Source organism: Parambassis ranga, chromosome 13 (assembly GCF_900634625.1).
Source record: "Parambassis ranga chromosome 13, fParRan2.1, whole genome shotgun sequence".
NCBI classification, from domain to species: Eukaryota; Metazoa; Chordata; class Actinopteri; family Ambassidae; genus Parambassis; species Parambassis ranga.
In genome coordinates, this window is record NC_041033.1 from 22390506 (window position 1) to 22400487 (window position 9982).

General features: G+C 46.0%; 1 protein-coding gene, 1 long non-coding RNA gene and 1 other non-coding gene across 3 annotated transcripts in view; 1 reads left to right on the forward strand and 2 right to left on the reverse strand.

The window, feature by feature from the left end:
* LOC114444601 (scavenger receptor cysteine-rich type 1 protein M130-like) overlaps window positions 1–9982 on the forward strand; it is a 902860-nt gene that overhangs the window by 335293 nt on the left and 557585 nt on the right. The gene's annotated exons all lie outside the window — the stretch shown is intronic.
* LOC114445556 (U2 spliceosomal RNA) lies at window positions 17–207 on the reverse strand. Its single transcript, XR_003671666.1, has one exon. It is a non-coding gene; the product is annotated as a U2 spliceosomal RNA (small nuclear RNA).
* Window positions 8102–8487, reverse strand: LOC114444654 (uncharacterized). The gene is made up of 3 exons (XR_003671581.1): window positions 8418–8487; window positions 8241–8273; window positions 8102–8155 (listed from the first exon to the last, which is right to left on the reverse strand). It is a non-coding gene; the product is annotated as an uncharacterized LOC114444654 (long non-coding RNA).

Here is a 9982-nt window from a genome sequence, read left to right on the forward strand (position 1 = left end):
ATATTGAACAGGCAGAGGGGGGTGCACCGTTCCTGGAAGTACTGCAATACCAGGTCGATGCGTGGAGTGGACGGAGCAAGCCCCTATTCCATCTCCCTGATCCAAAAATCAATTTAATATATGGTCCCCGGGTAGGGGACGTATCAGATATTAAACTGATAAGAACAGATACTACACTTGATCTTAGCCAAAAGGCCGAGAAGCGATAACTTCCACCAACGAAGAAGAAGGGGGTCATCCTGCAGACCTTCAGTCTCACCTACGGTTTAAATGTTTGTGTCGATGATAAAACTCCACGAGAACAAAACTCTTCCAACAACACACTACATGTAAGTATTTAAGCGGTTTAGGGTTTTATTTCCACGAAAATATAAGTTTGGATCTAAACACCTCGGTGGCGCTTCCGGGTCATGTGACAGCCTGCGGTCCAATCAATAAAAAGCGAATTGTATTGAAGTCATAAATCACAAGCTGAACGTCTCTCTCGGTGAAATAAAATGCTTTAATACCATCAGACACACACAGTGAAGAACATGTGAATTATTTCATAAAGTTTTTTCTGGTGGAAGAAAATAAAGTTTAATCTGTAATGCTCTGAAACACGTGCTCTACCGCCCTCTGCCGGAGAACTGGGTGAACTGCAGCGTAGTGCTCAGACGCTCATTTACGTGACGTCTCCACTTATAATTATTTACTAATAAATAAGGAAATAAGTATGTTTTTATTTGAAAACACTGACAGGTGAATTAATAGTTCCTGATTTAAGCTGGAATTGTAATTTAAACTTTTGATAAAGCAACTAAACAAATTTCATAAATAAAGCTGATCCCGTTTTCACAATTTAAATCATATACACTATGGAACTGGTTCTTTTCCAAAAATAAAAGCTCTTTTCTGTATCACTGATTTTTTTTCTTCATTAACCACAATGATCCACCGTCATCGTTGTCTTTTGATTTTGTCTGATATGAGACATGAGATGTGGAGCTCTGGAGATGGCTGGGGAGATCGCAGGGCGCAGCCCGGTGGCCGTGCAGGGTACCAAAGTCAACCTCATCTACTCCAGAGACCACAGCGTGGCCGAGGGACTGAACTACATGGTGAGGACACACACATCCAGAACATAGCCCTGAGGTTGCCTCCACTGTTCTGGTCAAGATTGGCCAAGCAGCAAACTTTGTGCCTAAAAATGAAGTCCTGGAGGACGTAGGGTTAACGTCTACATTTCTGACATCTGTTCAGGAGCAGAATGTTTCAGTTTGATCGACCCTGATTATTCACTATTACAGCACAGAAATCTATGTCGTCCAGAAGAATCTGGCTTCTTTCAGGTCCAATCTCTCTCTTCTGTCTCTTTTCCAGGCTACGTGGAACATGAGCATGCTTCAGACTCAATTTTGTACATGTGTAAATGATCATGAATGTTTCATTAAAAGAACATTTGATTTGACCCATTCTGAATAGTGTTTAATGTTATTTCTGCCCTTTATTGATAAAACTATATTCTGTAACAGGTGTGACCAGAGAGGAGCAGCTGACACACTCTATAAGAACAGGACTCACTCACTCAACCACTGCAAAACTCTTTATTATGATTATCAATGATAATAATGCATTGTATTCATAAAGCACCGAGTATTTAAGCGCTACAAGAGAATCAAAAGAAATACAGCAATTAGAAATCAAATTAAAATGGACTCATCAGAGGGCTCATCTCCATCTGCTGTCAGTATTTACATGATGTACAACAACGGTGTGAAGGAACAACACACACGTTCCATGAATCATGAGAAATATGAGAGCTGAGCTGCACCTGGAACACTAACGGTGATGTCATGGCGTCCTGGAGCTCAGCAGACACACTCAGGGGGGTTCAGGTCCTCTTCAGGGTCAAAGAGGTCTGGAGGTCCTTCAGCTCTGGATCCTCCAAGACCATCATCTCTGCTCTCTGGTCAGTCTAGCTTCGGCTGAAAGATACGGCAGCAAACACGTCTTATAATCACTGAAATTCAATTCAGTTCAGTTCAGTTTTATTCATATAGCAAGATGAAACAGTGATTATATTATAATGGATATCTATATATATCGTCAGTCCATAAGTAGTAATAATAATTTAATAGTGATCAAAACAAAGATGAGCAGCAGGGGCTGATGAAGTCAATGAGAAATGACGTTTCTCCTTCAACTGAACACATCAGACACAACACGTGCAGTACCTTATAGTAGCAGCAGATGGCAGTGATGGAGGACGTCATAGCCAGCAGGACCACAGTGACCCTGATGATCAGCTCTGTCAGAGGGGCTGAAACAGATGGAGACACGTGATGTGGTCATGTGCTGTCACAGTCATTTCCTTCAGCACTGAAACTATCCTGTGGCCGTCACAGCTCCTGCTGGACTCTATGAAGTTACCTAAGACGGCCAGAGAGCACGGCTGGCTCACAGAGGAGAAGTCACGGGACCAAACGTGGTTGTGATAAACACAGGTGTAGGTTCCTCGGTGGGTGTGGTCTGCAGCAGAGAACAGGAAGAGGGCGGAGTGATTGACAGCTGGCAGGGTGTAGTTCTGTGCTGTGTTGGAGGACGTGAACATCAGCTGGAAGGAACCTCCTTGGTACTGCGCTTCGACGGAGCACATGATGCCGAAGGTGGAGCCAATGAGCACCCAAAAGCCCTGCTGCTCGGCCTGGGAGACCCCGTCAGTGGAGGCAGAGAGGGAGATGTTTGGGCGAGCGAGCAGCTCTGTGAACAGAGAGGAGAAGATTAGCCAAACTAGCAGAGAAATGAAAGGATGTGTTGAGTCAAAGCTGCCGTGTGTGTCGATGCTGAAGGACTGTGTGAAGTGGAACATAGAAGATCCATGCATTCATACATGAGGAAGCAGACAGAAGACACTGAGACACACACAGAGTGAGAGGATCACCTGAACAGATCACTGTGAGACTAGGACTGTTTCTTATCCAGTCATTCATCAGTACACACTCCTGGAGTACAGATGCTGGCCGGACACAGGAGGGGCTGATCACCCACAGAGATCTGTTTGAAGAACCTTCTGTTTGACTTGCTGACACAGCAGAACCACAACTGAGCTGCACACATGCTGCAGCTGCAGAGCTCCATTTATCATCATTAACAAACACAGGTCTCCACTCTCTGTTCATGTTCACCTCCAGTTCACCGGCACAGCGACTGTTCTCTCCCACCAGCCTGATATTGTCTGAGGAGAAACATGGAAATAATGATCAGAGGAAGTCGACCAGTAAACTGTCTCAAAGCTGCAGCTCCTCCTCAACCTGAGCAGGTGAGTCCAACAGCTTTTCCAGCTGAGCAGCTGCTTCTAGCTGAGCTGGTTCTGGCACAGTCCAGGAGAGCAGACTCGTTGCCTTCACACTGGAACTCTGTGGACCACACCAGGGGCTCCACAGCTCCATACAGCACCCCCTGGAGGACAGAAGGAGCCCCACAGCCGAGCTCCCTGCAGACCACCTCTGCATTCTGCAGGTTAAAGTCATCTTCACACACTGAGGACCAGGACTGGTCAGACTTCACCTCCAGTCTGCCTGAACACACGTTAGTCCCTTCAACCAGTCTGACAGAGTCTGTGGATGCAGAAGGACAGACAGACAGAACATGTGATCCATTTTCATAACTGGGTAGTAAAAAGTTGGAGGAAAGGTGGGAGACAGTAAGACAACCAGCATCTGCTGCTGCTAGCCAGCATCAAGGTGCAGTCTGTGGAGAGTGTTACAGGTCAGTGTGATGTCATCAACTGTGGACAATGGAACACAGTAACATCACTTTACCATGAGAGACATTCATGGACTTACCTGAGCAGGTGAGGTTCTGAGTGACATACGACGCACTGTTTTCTACACATTCCCTCATTGTAGCTTTAGACTGGATGCATGAAGGTCTGATCCTCCATGAAGGTTCATCTATGATATTTTCCTTCAGTGCTGATGAAATTGGGGAGCCACAGTCCAACAGTCGACATATTACAGCTGCTTCCTTCAGGGTCCAGTCGTAGTATTTGTCTGTAACTTCCCTCCACTCTCCATTGTGTTTCAGCTCCAGTCTACCAGAGCAGCGGTTAGCTCCTCCCACCAAGCGGACATCATCAGGATCTGATCAAAGTGATTGATTAGTGAAAGTGACTGAAACAGAAAAGAAGTTCAGAACCTGAAATGAAAGCTGCAGCTGTACCTGAGCAGGTGAGTCCAACAGCTTTTCCAGCTGAACAGCTGTTCTCTGTGGACTGTGAGCTTCCACAGTCCAGCAGAGCAGACTCATGGCCTCCACACTGGAACCTCCTCATCCACACTGGAGCCTCTGCTGCTCCATAGAGTCCCCCTTTGAAGACCGAAGGAGCCCCACAGCCGAGCTCCCTGCAGACCACCTCTGCATTCTGCAGGTTAAAGTCATCTTCACACACTGAGGACCAGGACTGGTCAGACTTCACCTCCAGTCTGCCTGAACACACGTTAGTCCCTTCAACCAGTCTGACAGAGTCTGTGGATGCAGAAGGACAGACAGACAGAACATGTGACCTCTTCCTCTCTGACTCTGACAAACACTTTCAATTCAGTACCAACATGGCAGCTTGTTTGGAAGCTCTTTTTAAATTCTTCTAAAGGAGTGTTAAACCTTTTACCACAGTGCTGATAAAGAAATGACTCCCTTTAACTGCCTCCCAACAAACATGTCCTCTGTGATAGAACTGTGCACTTCTTTCCCTGGTTAAATATAAACGTCATCACTACATCCAGCAGCAAAACAAATGTGTCCCCTCATCCCTTTTAGCCTGGTACTTATTGTCAGAAACAGCTGGTTCTACCTGAGCAGGTGATGTTCAAGATGGAGGAGGCACTATCACCACGAAGGACACATTCTTTAATGGAAGCTTTGGACTGAAAACAGGAAGTTGTGATCAACCACACAGGTGTTGGTGAGTAATAAACTTTCTCTGACGTTGAAATTGGGGAGCCACAGTCCAGCCGTCCACATATTACAGCTGCTTCCTTCAGGGTCCACAAAGAGTACGAGAAGTCCACTTCCCTCCACTCTCCATTGTGTTTCACCTCCAGAGTACCAGAGCAGCGGTTAGCTCCTCCCACCAGGTGGACATTGACATAATCTGATCAAAGTGATTGATTAGTGAAAGTGATTGAAACAGAGGAGAAGTTCAGAACCTGAAATGAAAGCTGCAGCTGTACCTGAGCAGGTGAGTCCAACAGCTTTTCCAGCTGAGCAGCTGTTCTCTGTGGACTGTGAGCTTCCACAGTCCAGCAGAGCAGACTCATGGCCTCCACACTGAAACTCTTTGGACCACACCAGGGGCTCCACTTCTCCATACACGTCCCCCTGGATGACTAAAGGAACCCCACAGCCGAGCTCCCTGCAGACCACCTCTGCATTCTGCAGGTTAAAGTCATCTTCACACACTGAGGACCAGGACTGGTCAGACTTCACCTCCAGTCTGCCTGAACACACGTTCGTCCCTTCAACCAGTCTGACAGAGTCTGTGGATGCAGAAGGACAGACAGACATCACTGCAGCAGGAGCTAGTGTGATGTGTACAAGTCAGGAAGGTGTGTTGTGGAGATCGGGTGGAGACAATAAGAGCCCCATTTGGCTGATGTTTTAGTCGCCAAACCCTGTGATGATCCAGGGTCAAGTCCAGGAGGCAGGGTCACAGTAATACCTGCTTCTCCGCTGTCTCTGCTGCCCTCCATTAAAAATGTAAACACACACTAACATGAACAGTGTCTGCTCCCCGTCTTTCCTTATCAAGCTCACAGCACAAAGTAAACATTACCACGCAGTTACAACCAAACACCTGTCAGACGTGGACGGTTAAATATCAGAACTTGTTTGTCTAAATCACTGTTAATAAATAATGTGGTCATTGATCGAATTGATTGATTGTTGTGAGGAGCATGTTAGTCTGAACAAATCAACTCCCTACACTCATTTCAGCTATTGTATTCTTTGAGGCCCAGGCCGAGGAGGCGGAGCCGTGTGGAAGTATATAAGGTTACCTACGCACTGACATGATATAGAGCACATATGTACTCGATTATATATGCTTACATTTAGAGAAAAAGGGAGTTTTTCACACACGTATACCCTTACAGAGAGTTAGGGAGGAACCCTTTGATGCGGTGAAGGCCGAAGCAGAGGGAGGCACGGACGTAAGATAAATCATCCAACATAAGAGGGATACAGAGTGTTTCACAGTCATAAATATGTTACAACAATTATTATAATTGGTAGGTGGGGATAAAAGGGCAACATGTCCCAATATGGGAATACCAACGAAGGTCTTGAAAAACTGTTTATCTATTATGCAAATGTACCTCCACTTTTCAATAAAACGAGCCTGTGTCCAGGGAGGGGCAGAACACTTATGGAGGGGAGTGAAGCAGACTGAAAGGCCTGTGTTCACTGAGTGTTCTCCCTTTGCAAAGGCGAAACTACAAACCCAGGGTATTTTCTTTCACTCAATGTTCTGAATACAGAAGACGGAGTCTGACAATCCGGGGTGACCAGGGAAGGTCACAACAGCAGCCACCAGTATCTTATCCAACATGATCCACTGCACAGCCTCACCACCTCCCCTGCCATCTAAAAGACGCTATACAAATAAGATTCAAATTTAAATCAACACATGAACCAGCATCATCAAGGTGCAGTCTGTAGAGAGTGTTACAGGTCAGTGTGATGTCATCAACTGTGGACAATGGAACACAGTAACACTTTACCATGAGAGACATTCATGGACTTACCTGAGCAGGAGATTTCCAGGCTGGAGGAGCTCACAGAGGTCCACAGAACACACTCCTTGATGATAGATTCATTCTGAATGCAGGAAGCAATGATGGTCCACACAGGTCGTGGTGCAGAAGATCTGATTGTTGTTGAAACTACAGAGCCACAGTCCAGCCGTCCACACACTACAGCTGCTTCCTTCGGGCTCCAGTAGTATTGGTCCTCCACTTCCCTCCACTCTCCATTGTGTTTCAGCTCCAGTGTACCAGAGCAGCGGTTAGCTTCTCCCACCAAGCGGACATCATCAGGATCTGATCAAAGTGATTGATTAGTGAAAGTGATTGAAACAGAGGAGAAGTTCAGAAGCTGAAATGAAAGCTGCAGCTGTACCTGAGCAGGTGAGTCCAACAGCTTTTCCAGCTGAGCAGCTGTTCTCTGTGGACTGTGAGCTTCCACAGTCCAGCAGAGCAGACTCATGGCCTCCACACTGGAACCTCCTCATCCACACTGGAGCCTCTGCTGCTCCATAGAGTCCCCCTTTGAAGACCGAAGGAGCCCCACAGCCGAGCTCCCTGCAGACCACCTCTGCATTCTGCAGGTTAAAGTCATCTTCACACACTGAGGACCAGGACTGGTCAGACTTCACCTCCAGTCTGCCTGAACACACGTTAGTCCCTTCAACCAGTCTGACAGAGTCTGTGGATGCAGAAGGACAGACAGACAGACAGAACATGTGATCCATTTTCATTTTAACTGGTTCGGTAGTGGGTGCTGAACTAGACACACTAACATCTGTAGCTGAGAAGAGGAGTGCTGCCACCTAGTGTCAGGCACAGGTGTCAGATTTCTGTGTGTCTTGAGGGTTGATCTTCATCACTCACAGTTTTCCAGTTAAGGTCAGCTGATGAGCTGAGTCACCTTCTTCACTAGAAAGCTTTAAATGTAACTTAGTACAGTCAGCAAAGACACTAGGGGGCAGCACAGTCCCCCTTTGATGACGGCCGCACAGTGAACTGAAAGCTGGAAGAAAGGTTTCAGCACATTGGTGCATTTAAAGGGTTTTTATTGGCGATGGGTGGATGAAGCCTTGTGAAGCTTTGAGGCCTCCTGCTGCTTCAAAGACCAACCCCCTGCCAGTGAAACCTTCTGGTTAGCTGACAAAGTTAGAGACACTGACCTGAACAGTGGATCTGTGCTCTGCTGGGTGGACTCTGTGCTTCTTGTACAGAAACAACAGAGCCACAGTCCAGCTGGCTGCACACTGCAGCTGCTGCTGTCATGTCATAGAAGTTAGGATCTTTCTTTGCTCTCCACTCTCCATCTTTCTTTACCTCCAGAACACCAGCGCAGCGGCTGGCTCCTCCCACCAACCTGACATCATCAGTCTCTGTTCAACAGAAGCACAAAGGACCAACACATGAAGTGAATTCTACAACAACACTTCTGCTGCTGTCATGTGTTCCTCTGTTTACCTGTTGGACTGTGTGTGTCATCAGCACAGAGCCCTGAGGAGGAGATCAGAGAAGGAACATTACACATTGTCAATTTTAATTTTTTGTTTTCACCTGTACACACATCCTATAATCAAAACCAATTGTGTCAATCACACAGTTGATTAGAAAGACGTCCATCATGGAGCAGAGTCCTACCTGAGCTCCAGAGATGCAGAAGCAGCAGCAGCGCTCTGTGACCCATGTTCACTCTGTGCGTCCTCCACACTGTCTTCCTCATGTGCCGTCTCTGCTCATGTCTTTATCAGAGCAGCAGTCAGGTCCAGCCCTCACTGATTTTGCTGATAGCAAACCAGAGCTGATCAGGAAGGCCGGCTCTGTCATTGGCTGCAGACAAGAGACATTTGAAGCAGTGGTGGAGAGGAGGACACTGAACAAACTGTGATCCATCATGGATCACCCCGACCACCCTCTCCTCCCTGTACTGGACAGACAACGGAGCGCCTTTTCCAAAAGGCTCAGACAGCTTCACTGTCACAGAACGCTACAGGAAATCTTTCCTGCCTCATGCTGTAAGACTGTACAACACCTCCTCTCTGTGCCAGAGATAACACAGACTCACTGCTGTAAGGACAGGTTTTACACAAGGTTTAGGTTTTTAACTTCAAACTGCACACTGTTGTTCTTGTAGATAATATCATTTCACACCAAATTGCACAATCCGGTTTAGACTTATATGTATACCTGCATTACAATTTGCACATTTTTGCTTCTGCACCTATGTTTTATTTTTTATCTTGCTGTAAATAATGTTTATACTGTTTAATTTGTAACGTTAGATATTTTTTAGTTTTTAAGTTTGCTTGAGTGCCTGTATTTTGCTGCTGCAATAGTGAAATTGGGATGAATAAAGTATTTTCTATTCTATTCTATTCTATTCTATTCTATTCTATTCTATTCTATTAGCCTTTAATAAATATGCACTAACCCTAGTGTCAGGCACAGGTGTTAGATTTCTGCACTGTCAGAATTACTTCAAAATAAAAAGTGGTCCTGACTGATAAGTGCTTACTTTGCTGACTACTAAGTTACATTTACAGCTTTCTAGTGATGAAGTGATTCAACTCATCAGCCTCGATTAACCTTAACTGAACAACTGCGAGTGATGAAGACCGACCCTCAAGATACACAGAACCTTTACAATCAGACATGTCTCTAAGTGACCCCCAAGCCAGTACTAGAAGCAAAGAAAAACTGCCCTTTAACAAGAAGGAACCTCGAGCAGGACCCGACTCATGAGGGGGGACGCTCCTGCTGATGGCTGGCCGGGTAAAGGAGGAGAAGACGAGGTAGACAGGACAGAGAGGATGAAGGAGAGAGTTGTTGTAGATAAATGCAGAAAAACTATGTATTGTATTTATTAATGGCATTACTACATCCACAGTGAGAGTATGACGGGAGTGTGTTGGTGTCTCTGACCTTGTTCGTGTTGCTGCAGGAAGCAGGACGTGTGCGGTTGGAACATTGATAAGAACACTGAGATTAAAAGATGGAGGCGAACGTGCAGAAACAGCAGAGCTGACATGTCACATTCAGGCCCTTCAATCATCACAGCTGGGTTACATGAGGCTGTTTTTGTGTCTTCAAGTCATCTTTAAGAAGCTACAACATGCAACATGTGTCATTTCACATCTACCCGCTGTGCTGAAGCAGTAAATACAAACCCTGCAGCAAATTCACTGTGAAGTCTTCAAGTTTAAAAA